Source organism: Salvelinus namaycush, chromosome 26, assembly GCF_016432855.1.
Source record: "Salvelinus namaycush isolate Seneca chromosome 26, SaNama_1.0, whole genome shotgun sequence".
NCBI classification, from domain to species: Eukaryota; Metazoa; Chordata; class Actinopteri; order Salmoniformes; family Salmonidae; genus Salvelinus; species Salvelinus namaycush.
The window spans coordinates 32,383,070-32,409,759 of NC_052332.1; the positions used below are offsets into that span (position 1 = coordinate 32,383,070).

Here is a 26,690-nt window from a genome sequence, read left to right on the forward strand (position 1 = left end):
TAGTAGCAGAAACAGTCAGATATGGACAGGAGGCTCAGTGTTGAAACAGCACCTGCATTCACCAATCTGCCTCACTAACACGTTTATTTGGAACTCGCACATGGCCGAGAGGCCTGTTTGAAGTTCCACTAATCCTCTTTTCAGGTAAATTGTGTTGACCATAAACAACTGACAACTCAGAAAAAACGTAGAGATTCAGCACTCACAGCTCAGCCAGCGTTTAGTCCATCCAGCACCATGGACAGCGTTAACACAACCAGGGCCGGATATAGAAATCATAGCCCCTCCCACTCCCTCTTCAATTTACTGTTGAAGAAAATATCCTTTATAATAAAACCATAATAACATTTGCGATGTGGCATAGGCTACAGTTGAGCAGAGGCATTTTTTGAATTTCCACACATGGAGAACATTTGTTAACTGGGTCCAGAACAAATTTGGCCTTTTAAAAACGCATTTCATGAAATTCTACAGCATTTACATGATAGAAGACATTAGCTGAATCTTTTTTAATACCACATAAATGATCGAAATGAGTGTCTAGTCTGACACTGACAAACAGATCAATCTTGTCTTGAATTCAAACAAACAATACCCCAGGCCAATGAAGCGACACACATATTGTATAATATTAGGAGGATATATATATATATATATATATATATATATATATATATATACAGTTGAAGTCGGAAGTTTACATACACCTGAAATAGATTTAAACTCAGTTTTTCACAATTCCTGACATTTAATCCTAGTAAAAAAATTCCCTGTCTTAGGTCAGTTAGGATCATCACTTTATTTTAAGAATGTGAAATGTCAGAATAATAGTAGAGAGAATGATACATTTCAACTTTTATTTCTTTCATCACATTCCCAGTGGGTCAGAAGTTTACATACACTCAATTAGTATTTGCCTTTAAATTGTTTAACTTGGGTCAAACGTTTCGGGTAGCCCACAAGCTTCCCACAATAAGTTGGGTGAATTTTGGCCCATTCCTCCTGACAGAGCTGGTGTAACGGAGTCAGGTTTGTAGGCCTCCTTGCTCGCACACGCTTTTTCAGTTCTGCCCACACATTTTCTCTAGGATTGAGGTCAGGGCTTTGTGATGGCCACTTCAATACCCTGACTTTGTTGTCCTTAAGCCATTTTGCCACAACTTTGGAAGTATGCTTGGGGTCATTGTCCATTTGGAAGACCCATTTGCGACCAAGCTTTAACTTTCTGACTGATTTCTTGAGATGTTGCTTCAATATATCCACATAATTTTACTTCCTCATGATGCCATCTATTTTGTGAAGTGAACCAGTCCCTCCTGCAGCAAAGCACCCCACAACATGATGCTGCCACCCCCGTGCTTCACGGTTGGGATGGTGTTCTTCGGCTTGCAAGCCTCACACTTTTTCCTCCAAACATAACGATGGTCATTATGGCCAAACAATTCTGTTTTTGTTTCATCAGACCAGAGGACATTTCTCCAAAAAGTACGATCTTTGTCCCCATGTGCAGTTGCAAACCGTAGTTTGGCTTTTTTATGGCGGTTTTGGAGCAGTGGCTTCTTCCTCGCTGAGCGGCCTTTCAGGTTATGTTGACACGGAGCCCTGCTGATCCGTCTGCCAATGTAATAGCATGAGGGGGCCACAACAGACTTTCTTCCGTCGCGACGTCCCTCCAAGGACCTTCTGTTAGCTTGCTAGCCCCGGCCCGCAAGCTGCCTGAAGCCACTCACGGGACTCCTATGATCACTCGGTTTACCCTCACTGTATCCACATCCTACCATACCTTTGTCTGTACATTATGCCTTGAATCTATTCTACCATGCCCAGAAATCTGCTCCTTTTACTCTCTGTTCTGAACGTACTAGACGACCAGTTATTTTAGCCTTTAGCCGTACCCTTATCCTACTCCTCCTCTGTTCCTCTCGTGATGTGGAGGTTAATCCAGGCCCTGTAGTGCCTAGCTCCACTCCCATTCCCCAGGCGCTATCATTTGCTGACTTCTGTAACCGTAAAAGCCTTGGTTTCATGCATGTTAACATTAGAAGCCTCCTCCCTAAGTTTGTTTTATTCACTGCCCTAGCACACTCTGCCAACCCGGATGTCCTAGCCGTGTCTGAATCCTGGCTCAGGACGACCACCAAAAACCCTGAAATTTCCATCCCTAACTATACCATTTTCCGACAAGATAGAACTGCCAAAGGGGGCGGTGTTGCAATCTACTGCAGAGATAGCCTGCAGAGTTCTATCTTACTATCCAGGTCTGTACCCAAACAATTTGAGCTTCTACTTTTAGAAATCCACCTTTCCAGAAACAAGTCTCTCACAAGTCTCTCACTGTTGCCGCTTGCTATAGACCACCCTCTGCCCCCAGCTGTGCCCTGGACACCATATGTGAACTGATTGCCCCCATCTGATTGCCCCCATCTATCTTCAGAGCTCGTGCTGCTAGGTGACCTAAACTGGGACATGCTTAACACCCCGGCCATCCTACAATCTAAGCTTGATGCCCTCAATCTCTCACAAATTATCAATGAACCCACCAGGTACAACCCCAAATCCGTAAACAAGGGCACCCTCATAGATATCATCCTAACCAACTTGCCTTCCAAATACACCTCTGCTGTTTTCAACCAAGATCTCAGCGATCACTGCCTCATTGCCTGCATCCGTAATGCGGTCAAACGACCACCCCTCATCACTATCAAACGCTCCCTAAAACACTTCAGCGAGCAGGCCTTTCTAATCGACCTGACCCGCGTATCCTGGAAGGATATCAACCTCATCCCGTCAGTAGAGGAAGCCTGGTCATTCTTTAAAAGTGCCTTCCTCACCATTTTAAATAAGCATGCCCCTTTCAAAAAATGTTGAACCAGGAACAGATATAGCCCTTGGTTATCTCCAGACCTGACTGCCCTTGACCAGCACAAAAACATCCTGTGGCGTTCTGCATTAGCATCAAATAGCCCCCGTGATATGCAACTTTTCAGGGAAGTCAGGAACAAATATACACAGGCAGTTAGGAAAGCTAAGGCTAGCTTTTTCAAGCAGAACTTTGCATCCTGTAGCACAAACTCAAAAAAGTTCTGGGACACTGTAAAGTCCATGGAGAATAAGAGCACCTCCTCCCAGCTGCCCACTGCACTGAGGCTAGGAAACACTGTCACCACCGATAAATCCGCGATAATTGAGAATTTCAATAAGCATTTTTCTACGGCTGGCCATGCTTTCCACCTGGCTACCCCTACCTCGGTCAACAGCCCTGCACTCCCCACAGCAACTCGCCCAAGCCTCCCCCATTTCTCCTTCACCCAAATCCAGATAGCCAATGTCCTTAACTTCTTATGGCTGCAGGGGCAGTATTGAGTAGCTTGGATGAAAGGTGCACAGAGGTGCCCAGAGTAAATGGCCTGCTCCTCAGTCATAGTTGCTAATATATGCATATTATTATTAGTATTGGATAGAAAACACTCTGAAGTTTCTAAAACGGTTTGAATTATGTCTGTGAGTATAACAGAACTCATATGTGATGAAATTAACATCAGACCAGGAAACGTGAGGCGAGAGCTACGTGTTTTAAATGGTTGGAACTCTGAACCTCAACACGAGGTGAAGTAATAAACTCACATTCCTTTAGACCAGAGAGACGAAGAGCTGCAGCTCATGTCCATTGTGGTCCGAATCCTGAATACCAACAAGAGGAGGAAGAGGAGAGACGCTCATCTCAGACAATCACTGGTACAGCTGATAAGCTGTCTTAAGTCAGATATCAAGAAAAGTGAATTTAAGTGAGACCATCCTACTACGATCATCACCAATGGGAACCCTTGACATGGCTGGTTATCTTCCAGAGTGAACAAGAGTAGAAGACGGGAAAAGGGTGACCCCTTTTGGACAATCAGAGCCATACAGCTGGAAGGCCAATAACTTTCCGAGAAGGCCTGGTTCCGACCGAGATAAACGACGAACGAAGCCACCCCCCGTCATACCTTGTCGGTCCACTAGGGTCCTTTTTCTCATTTAAGATCCAAGAAGGTTACGATCGTTCAGAGTTCAGAATGAGTATTTGATTAGAGGTAATGATTAATAAGATGAATGTTTATTGATGTTATAGGTATAGACCTTATAGAGTTTCATTCGGGAGATGGTAACGCTCTAAACAACTTCTTCCGTGGTGCCCCAAAACCTAATGAGTTAATTGTTACATGATTAACAGTACTCAGATTAATGAAAGTAAAGTCATGACACCACAATGCAACAAGCTGTTTATTTGGCGAGCATGCTAGCAACTGGTAACTGCCAAAATAAAGCTAACACTTGAGTAAATGATAGAAATAAATAATATGTCACGGTGCATTTTTCCTGACATGGTTTAGGTTCACTTGTAGAATCTATGCCAAGGATTATTGACGCTGTTCTGGCAGCTCCTGGTGGCCAAACACCCATTTAAGACACTATATTGGAGTTTCCTTTATTTTGGCAGTTACCTGTATGTGATTGTGATAACATTTTATCCACAGTTATTTTTAGAAACTATTGATCCATTGTGGCCAAAATGATGCTTTCTGGTGTATTATGAACACGGAGAGCGGGCTCCTGATAAAATAATAACAGGAGGCCCAAGAGGCAAAAAAGTAATACAAAATAATAAGAATTATTTTACTATTTTTTTTTGCCTCTTTGCCTCTTGGGCGTAGCCCCTGACTCGCACACTTGACCAGTCAAATGTATAAATTATTACGTTTATTTTTATTTTTGTATTAATCAGTTACCCAATCAAGGCAGGACCCTCCCTACCACCTATCCTTCCCCCATCTGACAATTAGCAGAGCGGCAGCAGGTTGTCTACACTCATTGAGAGCGAGCTCCTGAATCTTCCTGTGGTTGGCGGTTGCAGTAATAAAATAATATATATATATATTACATATAGTATACAAATTACATGAGTATTATTATTATTACATGAGTATACAAAACACTAAGGGCACCTGCTCTTTCCATGACATAGACTGACCAGGTGAATCCAGGTGAAAGCTCACTTGTTAAATCCACTTCACCGGTTTGTGTCAAGAACTGCAACGCTGCTGGGTTTTCACGCTCAAAAGTTTCCCGTGTGTATCAAGAATGGTCCACCACCCAAAGGACATCCAGCCAACTTGACACAACTGTAAGAGGCATTTTCAGTTAACATTGGCCAGCATCCCTGTGGAACACTTTTGACACCTTGTTGAATCCATGCCCTGATGAATTGAGGCTGTTGTGAGGGCAAAGGGGGGTGCAACTCAATATTAGGAAGGCATTCCTAATGTTTTGTACACTCAGTGTATACTGTATATATCTTATTTCCTTTATTGATGTATTTTTTCCATTATTTTCAGCCCCGGTAAGCCCCTGCATTAATCCGGCCTTGAACATGACTCAGCCAGTGTAGCCAATTCAGCACCATGGACAGGGCAGATGACTCAGGGTACATACAGAGTGCTGGCTGCTTCCTGTGCATAAGGAAGCACCAGAGACGGAAGAGGAAGCGAGACATCCCACACCCTCATTTTTTCTGGTTCATATACAGTCAATGAACTAGATAGACCATACCTAGCTGCTATTGCATTTTTGTCAATGGGAGAGCCACCCATTAAGTTGACATTTTTTTCCGATGCTAAACGGCCTGAGTAAGCACCATCTTTTGAAGCACATGAAGAGAGGTCAGGCTCATTAGGTTATGGGGAAGGTGGGCCAAGGTTAGTGCAACATGGTGAACAGACTTGTGTGCATGACATGCACACAATAATGCCTTAACTCCGGGGGTCTCATCCATGGATACCAAGAATGTACAATCTTTCAACATTTTATATACAGCACAGCAGACAATGCAATTTCCCAATGCTATTATTACGAATGAATCCAAAGCACTAGCCTTTATCACTGCATGCTAACTAAGTAGCATAATGGGCCACAGCTGGGGGGGAGGCTAATTTCATGTGAGTATTAATCAAGCAGACGGGTGGGTTCAGCTAATTACTCTAGGAAGGGTTCCAGCTCTTTACCTTCTCATCAGCCAAGCTTCTTTGTCTCTCCTCAAATGATGAAATCAAATGATCCTTTAGCTTGTCACTTACATTTTTTTCTGCAAATCTCTTGTTAAAAGGGATTGTTTGAACATGTCGCTATGTCCAATAATCAGTCGCGACTCCCCTGCTTCCTAACGGCTAAACAGCTCCATCACACACCAGACGGATATACAGCATCACATTTTGTTCCATGCAAGAGGATTATGCCTCAGATCCAGGGGTAACAATACATATTTCAATTTGACACTTTATTACCATCTACATTTTTACAAATAAAGTCCTTCCATTTGCAGATGCAATGTTTTAGGGAAGCTTGCCATAGTATATTTGACAGGTATTGAAACAGGTACACATTTTTTCTATCAGCTTTTCAGCAGGAAGTTGTCATCACACCTAAATGGCCGTCAAATTCCTTTCATCCATCATGCTCATCCTGACAGAGAGGGCTCTTTCTGGGCCCAACTACTGCTTCATCCCACAGGCCCTCAGAGAGAAAGAGAGAGAGAGGGGAGGGGGAGGGGGGGGGGGGGGGGGGGCAGGGCCCGGGTACCAGGTGGAAACTCTTTGCTCTGTAACTAACCAAAGCCTACTTTATGTCAGCAAATTAATCACCCAACCCTGTGCTGGGAATAATCTATACACTCATCACACACACTCAGAGGAGGCCTCCACTCAGACTGCCAGACACCAGCGCTGGCACACACACACGCTGGCACACACACACGCTGACACACACACACACACACACACACACACACACACACACACACACACACACACACACACACACACACACACACACACACACACACACACACACACACACACACACACACACACACACACCTCCATCAGTGAGCAGCTCCTGCCTGAAGACCCTGTGGATCCAACCCTAGACTCCGTGGCTTAGTGACTAATGGCTTACAATGGGGAAACCTGCCTCTGGTGCCTAAACTGAAGCAAGTTGAGTGCAGGAGGAAAGACAAGACATGCTGCATATCATATATTCTGTTACTTGCATTCATCCTATCATCCAGTGCTCTCTCTCTCTGAGAGGGGGATAACCTGAAGCCAACAGCTTAGCTCAACACAGTGCTGCACCTCCTTCTGAACGCTGTCACGTTCATGACCAATTGGATTAGAGGTTGTTGTTGGTGGTGGTAATTTAGTTACTGCAGAAACCTTCTCCTAGAGCAACAACCATGACAGGAGAAGCAACATTTTTACGGTGGCAATAGATGCCATCATACTATATTAGACATAGCTTTGATCTAAGCATAAATCCTTATTTGACATGTTACACCTCTTCCTCAGAATGAAGCTATAATTTTTTATTTTTTTTGCAGTTTTGTTGAATAACCTGGGCATAAAATGTAATCTATAAGGCAGTTTACTCTCTCTCTCTCAAGTTCTATCCTCTACCATCTATGGTTCTTTATTGGTAACAAATAAACAATCTATGAAAATAAGAGGGTCATAAACAATAAACCAACACAGGATCTATACGCATGCTGTTTCAAAAAGAGTGAATGAATTTATCCTCAGCAGATTCCCTAACACATACTGTATATAGTCTATAGTGTCAATGCTGCCGCTGACTCTCAAATCAACCGTAGATTCCCTTGTTGTCAGCTCACAAGGTAGCTTCTCGTGTTCCTTATACAGTATAATTGTACCAGGGCTGTTGAAGAAACAAACACACTCCCCCTGGGGAACAAGCTACTTTAACCGCCATCTGGGTCAGCTGTGTTTGGGCTCGGACTCAAACAGGGACATAACATACACTATATATACACAAGTATGTGGACAACCCTTCAAATTAGTGGATTCAGCTTTTTCAGCCACACCCGTTGCTGACAAGTATATACAATCGAAGCACACAGCCATGCAATCTCCAAAGACAAACATTGAAGTAGAATGGCCTGTACTGAAGAGTTCAGTGACTTTCAATGTGGCACTGTCGTAGGATGCCACCTTTCCAACAAGTCAGTTTGTAAAATTTATGCCCTGATAGATCTGCCCCGGTCAACTATAAGTGCGGTTATTGTTATGTGGAAACGTCTAGGAGCAACAACGGCCACACAAGCTCACAGAACGGGACCGCCGAGTGCTGAAGCGGGTAGTGTATTAAAATCATCTGTCCTCGGTTGCAATACTCACTACCGAGTTCCAAACTGCCTCTGGAAGCAACGTCAGCACAAGAACTGTTCGTCGGGAGCTTCATGAAATGGGTTTTCATGGCCAGACATCCGCACACAAGCCTAAATTCACCATGAGCAATGCCAAGTATCGCCGCCATTGGACTCTAGGAGCAGTTGAAACGCGTTCCCTGGAGTGATGAATCATGCTTCGCCATCTGGCAGTCCGATGGACGAATTTGGGAATGCCAAGAGAATGCTACATACCCCAATGCATAGTGCGAACTGTCAAGTTTGGTGGAGGTGGAATAATAGTCTGGGGATGTTTTTAATGGTTCGGGCAATCTTAACTCCACAGCATACAATGACATTCTAGACGATTCTGTGCTTCCAACTTTGTGTCAACAGTTTGGGGAAGGCCCTTTCCTGTTTCAGCATGACAATGCCCCTGTGCACAAAGCGAGGTCCATACAGAAATGGTTTGTTGAGATTGGTGTGGAAGAACTTGACTGGCCTGCATAGAGCCCTGACCTCAACCCCATCAAACACCTTTGGGATGAATTGGAACATTGACTGCGAGCCATGCCTAATTGCCCAACATCAGTGCCCGACCTCACTAATGCTCTTGTGGCTGAATGGAAGCAAGTCCCAGCAGCAATATTACAACATCTAGTGGAAGCCTTCCGAGAAGAGTGGAGGCTGTTATAGCAGCAAAGGGGGAACCAACTCCATATTAATGGCCATGATATTGGAATGAGATGTTTGACGAGCAGTTGTCCACATACTTTTGGTCATGTAGTGTATCTGACTTAAAGGCTTCTTTAGAAAATAGCACACACCACGCTACTGTTTGGCTCAGCATCTGCTATCCTAGTGTTAAACAGCTAGGGTAACATAGCATGCGTGCACTGTGAATATTGAATTAATAATGAATTCAGATGAAACCGTTTAACTGCATCGTTTTCTACTGGAACTCTAATTGCAAGTAATGAGCTAGAGGTCAACGAAGCATTTGCCAGTGGGATGTACTGCCATAACAATCTCTGCCCCCTGCTGTTTTAATGAGCAAACACTGGCATTGTTTCTCTCCTGCTAATCCAGATGCATGGTGCATACTTTCCTGGCACTAATTATAGATATCATGAGTAATAATTGCCATATGTCCTTTTCTACGGCAATTGACAGACATTTTATCAATTAACACAGTCTTTCTAAGCACCTCAATTAGTCCTCCAAAATCTCCAGCAAGAGCATTTCAGGATTCTGTACAGTCAGCCTATGAGCTCATCCTAAGCCTTTGTTCTAAACCCCAATAGAAAATGGGACCTAATCCCTGATCCTTTACCCTATCCCATAGTACCCCCCCACACCTTCCTGTCCTTACTATGTGCAGCTGCAGGTAGTCTCCCAGTCCACTGGTGCTCTCCACTCTGACCAAGATGGCGTCTTTCTGCTGAGTACTGAAGCCCACAGCTAGGCGGTCAGCTCTGGTGCTCGGCCTCTCATTAGGGGCCCAGGTGTACGTGATGAGGGCTCCTCCTCTCCCAAAGATATATGTGGTCCCAGCTAAGGAAAAATGGAGACAAACAGAAATATTAGAAGGAGATTGAGAGATAGGGACAGGAAATTGAGGGAGAAGGGGGAGACATTATTAGAGAGAGAGATAAGAGTTGTTAGAGAGCATTCCTTCATGTCAGGATACGTTTTCTTTTATTTGTTCCCATCAGACCTTACTATCTTTACAGAGATTTCTCTTCAGTAACACTCAAACTAAATTTAGATGCCTATTTTCTTTCCAAGTACAAGACTGTGACAGCTTCATCACATTCCCTAACACAAGCCATTATTCCCTTTGCAGAAACAACATGTCATACACCGGTGCATCAAGACTGACACCAACAGGCTCTTGAACAGCTTCTATTCCCAAGCAATCAATACAACTGATAAATAGCTAACAAAATAGCTACACGGACCGAGTTTACCTTGTATCTTTATTGACCTTTTATTTCAGTATTTGCACTGTCTCTATGCCCACTCACAGGGCCCTACACACTCACACACACTGTCACTCCAACAAACACACTGTCACTCCAACACACACACTGTCACTCCAACACACACACAAACACTCACTCCATCATCTGTTCACTCAAACATAATATGCACATACATTTATACTGACTCTACACACCCACTCACATACAAGCTGCTGCTACTCTGTTTATCTTATATCCTGTTGCCTAGTCTCCTTACCCCTATACATATCTACCTCCATCACTCCAGTATCCCTGTCACCTTACCCCTATACATATCTACCTCCATCACTCCAGTATCCCTGTCACCTTACCCCTATACATATCTACCTCCATCACTCCAGTATACCTGTCACCTTACCCCTATACATATCTACCTCCATCACCCCAGTATCCCTGTCACCTTACCCCTATACATATCTACCTCCATGACTCCAGTATACCTGTCACCTTACCCCTGTACATATCTACCTCCATCACTCCCCCTGTACATATCTACCTCCATCACTCCAGTATACCTGTCACCTTACCCCTATACATATCTACCTCCATCACTCCAGTATACCTGTCACCTTACCCCTATACATATCTACCTCCATCACTCCAGTATACCTGTCACCTTACCCCTATACATATCTACCTCCATCACTCCAGTATACCTGTCACCGTATACATATCTACCTCCATCACTCCAGTATCCCTGTCACCTTACCCCTATACATATCTACCTCCATCACTCCAGTATACCTGTCACCTTACCCCTATACATATCTACCTCCATTACTCCAGTATACCTGTCACCGTATACATATCTACCTCCATTACTCCAGTATACCTGTCACCGTATACATATCTACCTCCATCACTCCAGTATACCTGTCACCTTACCCCTATACATATCTACCTCCATCACTCCAGTATCCCTGTCACCTTACCCCTATACATATCTACCTCCATCACTCCAGTATCCCTGTCACCTTACCCCTATACATATCTACCTCCATCACTCCAGTATCCCTGTCACCTTACCCCTATACATATCTACCTCCATCACTCCAGTATACCTGTCACCTTACCCCTATACATATCTACCTCCATCACTCCAGTATCCCTGTCACCTTACCCCTATACATATCTACCTCCATCACTCCAGTATCCCTGTCACCTTACCCCTATACATATCTACCTCCATCACTCCAGTATCCCTGTCACCTTACCCCTATACATATCTACCTCCATCACTCCAGTATCCCTGTCACCTTACCCCTATACATATCTACCTCCATCACTCCAGTATCCCTGTCACCTTACCCCTATACATATCTACCTCCATCACTCCAGTATACCTGTCACCGTATACATATCTACCTCCATCACTCCAGTATACCTGTCACCGTATACATATCTACCTCCATTACTCCAGTATACCTGTCACCTTACCCCTATACATATCTACCTCCATCACTCCAGTATACCTGTCACCGTATACATATCTACCTCCATCACTCCAGTATCCCTGTCACCTTACCCTTATACATATCTACTTCCATCACTCCAGTATCCCTGTCACCTTACCCCTATACATATCTACCTCCATCACTCCAGTATCCCTGTCACCTTACCCCTATACATATCTACCTCCATCACTCCAGTATACCTGTCACCTTACCCCTATACATATCTACCTCCATCACTCCAGTATCCCTGTCACCTTACCCCTATACATATCTACCTCCATCACTCCAGTATACCTGTCACCTTACCCCTATACATATCTACCTCCATCACTCCAGTATCCCTGTCACCTTACCCCTATACATATCTACCTCCATCACTCCAGTATCCCTGTCCCCTTACCCCTATACATATCTACCTCCATCACTCCAGTATACCTGTCACCTTACCCCTGTACATATCTACCTCCATCACTCCAGTATCCCTGTCCCCTTACCCCTGTACATATCTACCTCCATCACTCCAGTATCCCTGTCCCCTTACCCCTGTACATATCTACCTCCATCACTGCAGTATCCCTGTCACCTTACCCCTATACACATCTACCTCCATCACTCCAGTATCCCTGTCCCCTTACCCCTGTACATATCTACCTCCATCACTCCAGTGTCCCTGTCACCTGACCCCTATACATATCTACCTCCATCACTCCAGTGTCCCTGTCCCCTTACCCCTATACATATCTACCTCCATCACTCCAGTATCCCTGTCACCTTACCCCTATACATATCTACCTCCATCACTCCAGTATCCCTGTCACCTTACCCCTATACATATCTACCTCCATCACTCCAGTATACCTGTCACCTTACCCCTATACATATCTACCTCCATCACTCCAGTATCCCTGTCACCTTACCCCTATACATATCTACCTCCATCACTCCAGTATCCCTGTCCCCTTACCCCTATACATATCTACCTCCATCACTCCAGTATACCTGTCACCTTACCCCTGTACATATCTACCTCCATCACTCCAGTATCCCTGTCCCCTTACCCCTGTACATATCTACCTCCATCACTCCAGTATCCCTGTCCCCTTACCCCTGTACATATCTACCTCCATCACTGCAGTATCCCTGTCACCTTACCCCTATACACATCTACCTCCATCACTCCAGTATCCCTGTCCCCTTACCCCTGTACATATCTACCTCCATCACTCCAGTGTCCCTGTCACCTGACCCCTATACATATCTACCTCCATCACTCCAGTGTCCCTGTCCCCTTACCCCTATACATATCTACCTCCATCACTCCAGTATCCCTGTCACCTTACCCCTATACATATCTACCTCCATCACTCCAGTATCCCTGTCCCCTTACCCCTATACATATCTACCTCCATCAATCCAGTATACCTGTCACCTTACCCCTATACATATCTACCTCCATCACTCCAGTATCCCTGTCACCTTACCCCTATACATATCTACCTCCATCACTCCAGTATACCTGTCACCTTACCCCTATACATATCTACCTCCATCACTCCAGTGTCCCTGTCCCCTTACCCCTATACATATCTACCTCCATCACTCCAGTATACCTGTCACCTTACCCCTATACATATCTACCTCCATCACTCCAGTATCCCTGTCACCTTACCCCTATACATATCTACCTCCATCACTCCAGTATACCTGTCACCTTACCCCTATACATATCTACCTCCATCACTCCAGTATACCTGTCACCTTACCCATATACATATCTACCTCCATCACTCCAGTATCCCTGTCACCTTACCCCTATACATATCTACCTCCATCACTCCAGTATACCTGTCACCTTACCCCTATACATATCTACCTCCATCACTCCAGTATCCCTGTCACCTTACCCCTATAAATATCTACCTCCATCACTCCAGTATCCCTGTCCCCTTACCCCTGTACATATCTACCTCGATCACCCAGTATCCCTGTCACCTTATCCCTATACATATCTACCTCCATCACTCCAGTATCCCTGTCACCTTACCCCTATACATATCTACCTCCATCACTCCAGTATCCCTGTCCCCTTACCCCTATACATATCTACCTCTATCACTCCAGTATACCTGTCACCTTACCCCTATACATATCTACCTCCATCACTCCAGTATCCCTGTCCCCTTACCCCTGTACATATCTACCTCCATCACTCCAGTATCCCTGTCACCTTACCCCTATACATATCTACCTCCATCACTCCAGTATCCCTGTTACCTTACCCCTATACATATCTACCTCCATCACTCCAGTATCCCTGTCACCTTACCCCTATACATATCTACCTCCATCACTCCAGTATCCCTGTCACCTTACCCCTATACATATCTACCTCCATCACTCCAGTATCCCTGTCTCCTTACCCCTATACATATCTACCTCCATCACTCCAGTATCCCTGTCCCCTTACCCCTATACATATCTACCTCCATCACTCCAGTATCCCTGTCCCCTTACCCCTGTACATATCTACCTCCATCACTCCAGTATCCCTGTCCCCTTACCCCTGTACATATCTACCTCCATCACTCCAGTATCCCTGTCCCCTTACCCCTGTACATATCTACCTCCATCACTGCAGTATCCCTGTCACCTGACCCCTATACATATCTACCTCCATCACTCCAGTGTCCCTGTCCCCTTACCCCTATACATATCTACCTCCATCACTCCAGTATCCCTGTCACCTTACCCTTTTACATATCTACCTCCATCACTCCAGTATCCCTGTCACCTTACCCCTATACATATCTACCTCCATCACTCCAGTATCCCTGTCACCTTACCCCTATACATATATACCTCCATCACTCCAGTATCCCTGTCACCTTACCCCTATACATATCTACCTCCATCACTCCAGTATCCCTGTCACCTTACCCCTATACATATCTACCTCCATCACTCCAGTATCCCTGTCCCCTTACCCCTATACATATCTACCTCCATCACTCCAGTATATCTGTCACCTTACCCCTATACATATCTACCTCCATCACTCCAGTATCCCTGTCCCATTACCCCTGTACATATCTACCTCCATCACTCCAGTATCCCTGTCCCCTTACCCCTGTACATATCTACCTCCATCACTGCAGTATCCCTGTCCCCTTACCCCTATACATATCTACCTCCATCACTCCAGTATCCCTGTCCCCTTACCCCTGTACATATCTACCTCCATCACTCCAGTGTCCCTGTCACCTGACCCCTATACATATCTACCTCCATCACTCCAGTGTTCCTGTCCCCTTACCCCTATACATATCTACCTCCATCACTCCAGTATCCCTGTCACCTTACCCCTATACATATCTACCTCCATCACTCCAGTATCCCTGTCTCCTTACCCCTATACATATCTACCTCCATCACTCCAGTATCCCTGTCCCCCTACCCCTATACATATCTACCTCCATCACTCCAGTATACCTGTCACCTTACCCCTATACATATCTACCTCCATCACTCCAGTATCCCTGTCCCCTTACCCCTGTACATATCTACCTCCATCACTCCAGTATCCCTGTCCCCTTACCCCTGTACATATCTACCTCCATCACTGAAGTATCCCTGTCACCTTACCCCTATACATATCTACCTCCATCACTCCAGTATCCCTGTCCCCTTACCCCTGTACATATCTACCTCCATCACTCCAGTGTCCCTGTCACCTGACCCCTATACATATCTACCTCCATCACTCCAGTGTCCCTGTCCCCTTACCCCTATACATATCTACCTCCATCACTCCAGTATCCCTGTCACCTTACCCCTATACATATCTACCTCCATCACTCCAGTATCCCTGTCACCTTACCCCTATACATATCTACCTCCATCACTCCAGTATACCTGTCACCTTACCCCTATACATATCTACCTCCATCACTCCAGTGTCCCTGTCCCCTTACCCAAATACATATCTACCTCCATCACTCCAGTATACCTGTCACCTTACCCCTATACATATCTACCTCCATCACTCCAGTATCCCTGTCACCTTACCCCTATACATATCTACCTCCATCACTCCAGTATCCCTGTCCGCTTACCCCTATACATATCTACCTCCATCACTCCACTATATCTGTCACCTTACCCCTATACATATCTACCTCCATCACTCCAGTATCCCTGTCCCATTACCCCTGTACATATCTACCTCCATCACTCCAGTATCCCTGTCCCCTTACCCCTGTACATATCTACCTCCATCACTGCAGTATCCCTGTCACCTTACCCCTATACATATCTACCTCCATCACTCCAGTATCCCTGTCCCCTTACCCCTGTACATATCTACCTCCATCACTCCAGTGTCCCTGTCACCTGACCCCTATACATATCTACCTCCATCACTCCAGTGTTCCTGTCCCCTTACCCCTATACATATCTACCTCCATCACTCCAGTATCCCTGTCACCTTACCCCTATACATATCTACCTCCATCACTCCAGTATCCCTGTCTCCTTACCCCTATACATATCTACCTCCATCACTCCAGTATCCCTGTCCCCCTACCCCTATACATATCTACCTCCATCACTCCAGTATACCTGTCACCTTACCCCTATACATATCTACCTCCATCACTCCAGTATCCCTGTCCCCTTACCCCTGTACATATCTACCTCCATCACTCCAGTATCCCTGTCCCCTTACCCCTGTACATATCTACCTCCATCACTGAAGTATCCCTGTCACCTTACCCCTATACATATCTACCTCCATCACTCCAGTATCCCTGTCCCCTTACCCCTGTACATATCTACCTCCATCACTCCAGTGTCCCTGTCACCTGACCCCTATACATATCTACCTCCATCACTCCAGTGTCCCTGTCCCCTTACCCCTATACATATCTACCTCCATCACTCCAGTATCCCTGTCACCTTACCCCTATACATATCTACCTCCATCACTCCAGTATCCCTGTCACCTTACCCCTATACATATCTACCTCCATCACTCCAGTGTCCCTGTCCCCTTACCCAAATACATATCTACCTCCATCACTCCAGTATACCTGTCACCTTACCCCTATACATATCTACCTCCATCACTCCAGTATCCCTGTCACCTGACCCCTATACATATCTACCTCCATCACTCCAGTGTCCCTGTCCCCTTACCCCTATACATATCTACCTCCATCACTCCAGTATCCCTGTCACCTTACCCCTATACATATCTACCTCCATCACTCCAGTATCCCTGTCCCCTTACCCCTATACATATCTACCTCCATCACTCCAGTATCCCTGTCCCCTTACCCCTGTACATATCTACCTCCATCACTCCAGTATCCCTGTCCCCTTACCCCTGTACATATCTACCTCCATCACTGCAGTATCCCTGTCACCTTACCCCTATACATAACTACCTCCATCACTCCAGTATCCCTGTCCCCTTACCCCTGTACATATCTACCTCCATCACTGCAGTATCCCTGTCACCTTACCCCTATACATATCTACCTCCATCACTCCAGTATCCCTGTCCCCTTACCCCTGTACATATCTACCTCCATCACTCCAGTATCCCTGTCCCCTTACCCCTGTACATATCTACCTCCATCACTGCAGTATCCCTGTCACCTTACCCCTATACATATCTACCTCCATCACTCCAGTATCCCTGTCCCCTTACCCCTGTACATATCTACCTCCATCACTCCAGTGTCCCTGTCACCTGACCCCTATACATATCTACCTCCATCACTCCAGTGTCCCTGTCCCCTTACCCCTATACATATCTACCGCCATCACTCCAGTATACCTGTCACCTTACCCCTATACATATCTACCTCCATCACTCCAGTATCCCTGTCACCTTACCCCTATACATATCTACCTCCATCACTCCAGTATACCTGTCACCTTACCCCTATACATATCTACCTCCATCACTCCAGTGTCCCTGTCCCCTTACCCAAATACATATCTACCTCCATCACTCCAGTATACCTGTCACCTTACCCCTATACATATCTACCTCCATCACTCCAGTGTCCCTGTCCCCTTACCCAAATACATATCTACCTCCATCACTCCAGTATACCTATCCCCTTACCCCTGTACATATCTACCTCCATCACTGCAGTATCCCTGTCACCTTACCCCTATACATAACTACCTCCATCACTCCAGTATCCCTGTCCCCTTACCCCTGTACATATCTACCTCCATCACTCCAGTGTCCCTGTCACCTTACCCCTATACATATCTACCTCCATCACTCCAGTATCCCTGTCCCCTTACCCCTGTACATATCTACCCCCATCACTCCAGTGTCCCTGTCACCTGACCCCTATACATATCTACCTCCATCACTCCATCACTCCAGTGTCCCTGTCCCCTTACCCCTATACATATCTACCTCCATCACTCCAGTATCCCTGTCACCTTACCCCTATACATATCTACCTCCATCACTCCAGTATCCCTGTCACCTTACCCCTATACATATCTACCTCCATCACTCCAGTATCCCTGTCACCTTACCCCTAAACATATCTACCTCCATCACTCCAGTATCCCTGTCACCTTACCCCTATACATATCTACCTCCATCACTCCAGTATCCCTGTCACCTTACCCCTATACATATCTACCTCCATCACTCCAGTATCCCTGTCCCCTTACCCCTATACATATCTACCTCCATCACTCCAGTATATCTGTCACCTTACCCCTATACATATCTACCTCCATCACTCCAGTATCCCTGTCCCATTACCCCTGTACATATCTACCTCCATCACTCCAGTATCCCTGTCCCCTTACCCTTGTACATATCTACCTCCATCACTGCAGTATCCCTGTCACCTTACCCCTATACATATCTACCTCCATCACTCCAGTATCCCTGTCCCCTTACCCCTGTACATATCTACCTCCATCACTCCAGTGTCCCTGTCACCTGATCCCTATACATATCTACCTCCATCACTCCAGTGTTCCTGTCCCCTTACCCCTATACATATCTACCTCCATCAATCCAGTATCCCTGTCCCCTTACCCCTATACATATCTACCTCCATCACTCCAGTATCCCTGTCCCCTTACCCCTGTACATATCTACCTCCATCACTGCAGTATCCCTGTCACCTTACCCCTATACATATCTACCTCCATCACTCCAGTATCCCTGTCCCCTTACCCCTGTACATATCTACCTCCATCACTCCAGTGTCCCTGTCACCTGACCCCTATACATATCTACCTCCATCACTCCAGTGTCCCTGTCCCCTTACCCCTATACATATCTACCTCCATCACTCCAGTATCCCTGTCACCTTACCCCTATACATATCTACCTCCATCACTCCAGTATACCTGTCACCTTACCCCTATACATATCTACCTCCATCACTCCAGTGTCCCTGTCCCCTTACCCAAATACATATCTACCTCCATCACTCCAGTATACCTGTCACCTTACCCCTATACATATCTACCTCCATCACTCCAGTATCCCTGTCACCTGACCCCTATACATATCTACCTCCATCACTCCAGTGTCCCTGTCCCCTTACCCCTATACATATCTACCTCCATCACTCCAGTATCCCTGTCACCTTACCCCTATACATATCTACCTCCATCACTCCAGTATACCTGTCACCTTACCCCTATACATATCTACCTCCATCACTCCAGTATCCCTGTCACCTTACCCCTATACATATCTACCTCCATCACTCCAGTATCCCTGTCACCTTACCCCTATACATATCTACCTCCATCACTCCAGTATCCCTGTCACCTTACCCCTATACATATCTACCTCCATCACTCCAGTATCCCTGTCCCCTTACCCCTATACATATCTACCTCCATCACTCCAGTATATCTGTCACCTTACCCCTATACATATCTACCTCCATCACTCCAGTATCCCTGTCCCATTACCCCTGTACATATCTACCTCCATCACTCCAGTATCCCTGTCCCCTTACCCCTGTACATATCTACCTCCATCACTGCAGTATCCCTGTCACCTTACCCCTATACATATCTACCTCCATCACTCCAGTATCCCTGTCCCCTTACCCCTGTACATATCTACCTCCATCACTCCAGTGTCCCTGTCACCTGATCCCTATACATATCTACCTCCATCACTCCAGTGTTCCTGTCCCCTTACCCCTATACATATCTACCTCCATCAATCCAGTATCCCTGTCACCTTACCCCTATACATATCTACCTCCATCACTCCAGTATCCCTGTCTCCTTACCCCTATACATATCTACTTCCATCACTCCAGTATCCCTGTCCCCCTACCCCTATACATATCTACCTCCATCACTCCAGTATACCTGTCACCTTACCCCTATACATATCTACCTCCATCACTCCAGTATCCCTGTCCCCTTACCCCTGTACATATCTACCTCCATCACTCCAGTATCCCTGTCCCCTTACCCCTGTACATATCTACCTCCATCACTGCAGTATCCCTGTCACCTTACCCCTATACATATCTACCTCCATCACTCCAGTATCCCTGTCCCCTTACCCCTGTACATATCTACCTCCATCACTCCAGTGTCCCTGTCACCTGACCCCTATACATATCTACCTCCATCACTCCAGTGTCCCTGTCCCCTTACCCCTATACATATCTACCTCCATCACTCCAGTATCCCTGTCACCTTACCCCTATACATATCTACCTCCATCACTCCAGTATCCCTGTCCTCTTACCCCTATACATATCTACCTCCATCACTCCAGTATACCTGTCACCTTACCCCTATACATATCTACCTCCATCACTCCAGTATCCCTGTCACCTTACCCCTATACATATCTACCTCCATCACTCCAGTATACCTGTCACCTTACCCCTATACATATCTACCTCCATCACTCCAGTGTCCCTGTCCCCTTACCCAAATACATATCTACCTCCATCACTCCAGTATACCTGTCACCTTACCCCTATACATATCTACCTCCATCACTCCAGTATCCCTGTCACCTGACCCCTATACATATCTACTACCTCCATCACTCCAGTGTCCCTGTCCCCTTACCCCTATACATATCTACCTCCATCACTCCAGTATCCCTGTCACCTTACCCCTATACATATCTACCTCCATCACTCCAGTATCCCTGTCCCCTTACCCCTATACATATCTACCTCCATCACTCCAGTATCCCTGTCCCCTTACCCCTGTACATATCTACCTCCATCACTCCAGTATCCCTGTCCCCTTCCCCTGTACATATCTACCTCCATCACTGCAGTATCCCTGTCACCTTAACCCCTATACATAACTACCTCCATCACTCCAGTATCCCTGTCCCCTTACCCTGTACATATCTACCTCCATCACTCCAGTGTCCCTGTCACCTTACCCCTATACATATCTACCTCCATCACTCCAGTATCCCTGTCCCCTTACCCCTGTACATATCTACCTCCATCACTCCAGTGTCCCTGTCACCTGACCCCTATACATATCTACCTCAGTACTGCTGGCTGGTGAAGTAGGCTATCTACAGTGGCTGCGTTGTTGACTTTGTTTGAAAGTGTTGCTGGCTAGGTACCTTGATACCTGGCTAGAACCTCGATAACCTCGATAATTACTCTAAACTACACAATTATCTTAGATACAAAGACAGCAAAGACAACTATGTAGCTAGCTAACACTACACTATCAATCGTTCCGTTGTAATGTTTCGGTAGAAGTTGGCTAGCTGGCTAGCTAGCAGTGTTGACAACGTTAGAGGACGAAAAATGCTGGCTAGCTAACCTCGATAATTACTCTAAACTCACCAATTATCTTTTGATACAAAGGCGGCTATGTAGCTAGCTAAGATCAACAAATCAAACCGTTGTACTGTAATGAAATGAAATGAAATGAAAATGTAATACTACCTGTGAGCAAGCGAAAATGCGACTAGTCGCTCCAACCCGGAAGTGCTCCTGTTTCACTACTACCAGATACACACCAACACACTCCTGACCAGATACACACCAACACACACCTGACCAAATACACACCAACACACACCTGACCAAATACACACCACACACACCTGACCAAATACACACCAACAACACACCTGACCAAATACACACAACACACACCTGACCAATACACACAACACACACCAAACACACTTAACCAATACACATCAACACCTACTGACCAGATACACACCACACACTACTAACCAGATACACACCAAACACACAACCAATACCAACAAACACACCAACAACACACCAAACACACCACACTGACCAAATACACACCACACACACCAACACACTACTAACCAATACACACCAACACACTACTGACCAGATACCACCAACACCTACTGACCAGATACACACCAACACACACCTGAGCAAATACACACCAACACACTTGACAGATACACACCAACACACTACTGACCAATACACACCAACACACTACTGACCAGATACACACCAACACACTACTGACCAGATACACACCAACACACTACTAACCAAATGTACACCAACACACTACTGACCATATACACACCAACACACACCTGACCAAATACAACACCTTGTTAGACTCATTGCCTGGTTTTTCACTCACACACGCGCACACACACACACACACACGCACAGCCCCATCACAGATGTGAGAAACGTCAGATTAGCATTGATCTGTGCCTTCTAGCTCCACAACCCCAAGTATCACCACTCTCTTTGCAGTGAAACAAGGTTATATTTTGGGTTCTGATGGGGTGCGACAGTTGACTCAGCTCATGAGGCATTTATAACATAAATTATTCAAGAATCATATGATTTTTTTACATGATCATTACATCATCATCACATCATCATGATGATGTAGCAAGTACCACTTTGCTTCTTGAAAGTCCAAAAATCATCAATCTATGAAATAACACGTATGGAATCATATAGTAATCAAAAAAGTGTTTAACAAATCAAAAAATATTTTATATTGAGATTCTTCAGATAGCCACCCCTTACTTGATGACAGTTTTGCAACACTATTGGCATTCTCTCACCAGCTTTCATGAGGTAGTCACCTGGAATCTTTTCAATTAACAGGTGTGCCTTTTAAAACTTAATTTGTGGAATTTCTTTCCTCTTAATGCATTTGAGCCAATCAGTTTATGTTGTGACAAGGTAGGGGTGTATACAGAAGATAGCCCTATTGGTAAAATACCAAGTCCATATTATGCCAAACAGCTCAAATAAGCAAAGAGAAACGACAGTCCATCATTACTTTAAGACATGAAGGTCAGTCAATACGGAACATTTCAAGAACTTTGAAGATTTCTTTAAGTGCAGTCTGAAAAACCATCAAGCGCTCTCATGAGGACCGCCACAGGAATGGAAGACCCAGAGTTACCTCTGCTGCAGAAAAATTAATTAGAGTTACCAGCTCAGAAATTGCAGCCCAAATAAATGCTTCACAGAGTTCACAAGTAACAGACACGTCAAAACATCAACTGTTCAGAGACAGTGTGAATCAGGCCTATATGGTCGAATTTCTGCAAAGAAACCACTACTAAAGGACCCAATAAGAAGAAAAGACTTGCTTGGGCCAAGAAACACGAGCAATGGACATTAGACGGTGGTCTGGAGTCCAAATTAGAGATTTTTGGTTCCAACCGACGTGCCTTGGTGAGACGTGAGGTGGGTGAATGGATGATCTCCGCATGTGTATTTCCCACCGTAAAGCATGGAGGAGGAGGTGTGATGGGGTTTTGTTGGTGACACTGTCTGTGATTTATTTAGAATTCAAGGCACACGTAACCATCATGGCTACCACAGCACCTCTGCAGTGATAACACAATCTGGTTTGGCTAGTGGGACTATCATTTATTTTTCAACAGACAATGACCCAACACACCTCGATGCTGTGTAAGGTTATTTGACCAAGAAGGAGAGTGATGGAGTGCTGCATCAGATGACCTGGTCTCCACAATCCCTGCCCTCAATCCATTGAGATGGTTGGGATGAGTCAGACCGCAGAGTGAAGGAAAAGCAGAAAAGTTCTCAGCTTATGTGGGAACTCCTTCAAGAATGTTGGAAAAGCATTCCAGGGGAATAGTGTGGAGAGAATGCCAAAAGTATGCAAAGCTGTCATCAAGGCAAAGAGTGGCTATTTGAGAATCTCAATAAAAAAAAATTATTTGATTTTGATTTTTAACTTCTCTAGGGTAGGGGCATTCGGATGTTGGATGAAAAGCATGCCCAAATTAAACTTCCTGCTTCTCGGGCCCAGAAGATATGAATGCATAAACTGGTAGATATGGATAGACACATCTAAAGTTTCCAAAACTGTTAAATAGTGTCTGTGAGTATAACAGAACTGATTTGGCAGGCGAAACCTGAGAAAAATCCATTCGGGAAGTATTTATTTTTGTTGGTTTTGTAGTTTTCTATTCAATGCCATTACAGTATCCATTGACTTAGGACTCAAATTGCAGTTCCTATGCCTTCCACTAGATGTCAACAGTCTTTAGAAATTGTTTCAGGCTTGTATTCTGAAAAATGAGGATGTAAGAGCAGTCTGAATGAGTGGACCCTAAAGTGTCACAGAGCTTTTTCATGCCACGACCGAGAGAGTGCCTTTCTTGTTTACCTTTTAAATTGACAACGTTTTGTCCGGTTGAAATATTATCGATTATTTAGGCTAAAAACAACCTGAGGATTGAATATAAACATTGTTTGACATGTTTCTATGAACTTTACGGATACAATTTGGATTTTTTGTCTGCCTGTTTTGACTGCGTTTGAGCCTGTGGATTACTGAAGAAAAACGCACAAACAAAACGGAGGTTTTACGATATAAAGAGACTTTATCGAACAAAGGAACATTTATTGAGTAAATGAATGTCTGCTGAGTGCAACCATATGAAGATCATCAAAGTTAGGGATTAATTGTATCTCTATTTCTGACTTGTGTAACGCTTCTACTTGGCTGGTTACTGTTTGTAATGATTTGTCTGCTGGGCTATGTTCTTAAATAATCGTAAGGTATGCTTTCGCCGTAAAGCTTTTTTAAATCTGACACCGTGGTTGGATTCACAAGAAGTTAATCTTTAAACCTATGTAAAATATGTCTTGTTTTCTGAATTTTTATAATGAGTATTTCTGTATTTGAATTCGGCGCCAGCAGTTTCACTGGCTGTTAAGAGGTGGGAGGCTAACGTCTCACGTACCCAAGAGAGGTTAACACTTTTTTGGTTACAACATGATTCCATATGTGTTTTTTCATTGTTTTGATGACTTCACTATTATTATTCAATGTAGAAAATAGTAAAAATAAAGAAAAACCCTTGAATGAGTAGGTGTTCTAAAACTTTTGACCGGTAGTGTATATGTGGACCTTCCACTGACTGCTCCAGCCCCTAACGCCCAGCACCCTCAACCCCTCCAAGCCTCTGCTGAGCCCCCTGTCCCTTTCCAATCCCCACCACATCTCCTACCCAGTGGATGAATGAAGAGCCTTCAGCCAGTCAGCCAGGTGACTTTGTCTCTTTGACCTGTTCTGGCCCACTGCTCTCCTTATCTAGTGATTCATCCTCAATAACTCTCACAGTATTGTCCTGACATTTAATTAAAATACTACTACCCCCTTCCTGTGATAAAAAGGGTGGCGTCACAGAGCACGGCCCCACACTACACTGCGCTGGCCTACTACGGACCACCTCGCCTACCAACACACACACACACACACACACACACACACACACACACACACACACACACACACACCACACACACCACACAACACACACACACACACCACACACACACACACACACACACACACACACACACACACACAACAGAGAGTAACAAGATGGGTGAAAGAAAAAAAGAAAGAAAAGGGGAACAGAAAGAGTTGTGGTGGGAGAAAGAGATATGTCAAGAAAGATGGAGAGAGACGATGAACAGAAAAAGAGTTGTGTGTGGAGAAAGAGAAAGAGGAGAAAATGAGAGGGATCTCAATCATGTCTGTCACTTTCATGATGACGTCTCACAGCTGGAAAGAAACAGTAGTAAAACAATGAAATGGCTTCAAGAGGCGATTGTGGACCTCTGTGTTGGTTTGGGTCGAAATGGAGCTGCCTCTGGCTTGAGAAAAGCCTTAACCTGCCAAAGAGATCCCTGCCTCAGTAAAACAACTGACTATTCCAATATATTAGATATAGCTGCATGTAGACATTAAAGGTTTCAAATCCAAAATAGCAAAACACATTCAATATGGCAAAATTGATGGGTCTAGAAGCAAATGTGTTCCCCATGAGGTGATGGAAACATACATTTTGAGTGCAGGCTAAATGAGATCCTGGAGCTAATCAAACGTTACAGATTTCCATATAATGTCTTGCAAAGAAATATTGTGTCTCATTGGAACCAAATTCCTTGTATGGATGTGGCATGTGGACTTTTACCCCTCTGTTCTGCTCTGTTCTGTTCTGTAGTTGAAATTAACCTGTTTGGCGTGCAAGCCACACCGGTACACTTATGACAACAGCCAGCTCAAAGTGCAGGGCGCGAAATTCAAAATATATATTTTTTAAATATTTAACTTTCACACATTAACAAGTCCAATACACATATAAAGGTACACATCTTGTGAATCAAGCCAACATGTCCGATTTTTAAAATGTTTTACAGGGAAGACACAATATGTAAATCTATTAGCTAACCACGTTAGCAAAAGACACCACTTTTCTTACTCCATCAGTTTTTTACTCCATCAGTAGCTATCACAATTCGACCAAATAAAGATATAAATAGCCACTAACCAAGAAACAACTTCATCAGATGACAAGTCTGATAACATATTTATTGTATAGCATATGTTTTGTTAAAAAATGTGCATATTTCAGGTATAAATCATAGTTTACATTGCAGCTACAGTCAGAAATTGCACCGAAAGCAG

General features: G+C 44.8%; 1 pseudogene; it reads right to left on the reverse strand.

The window, feature by feature from the left end:
* The window catches only part of LOC120021083, a 105,304-nt pseudogene that overhangs the window by 28,917 nt on the left and 49,697 nt on the right, over nucleotides 1-26,690 (reverse strand).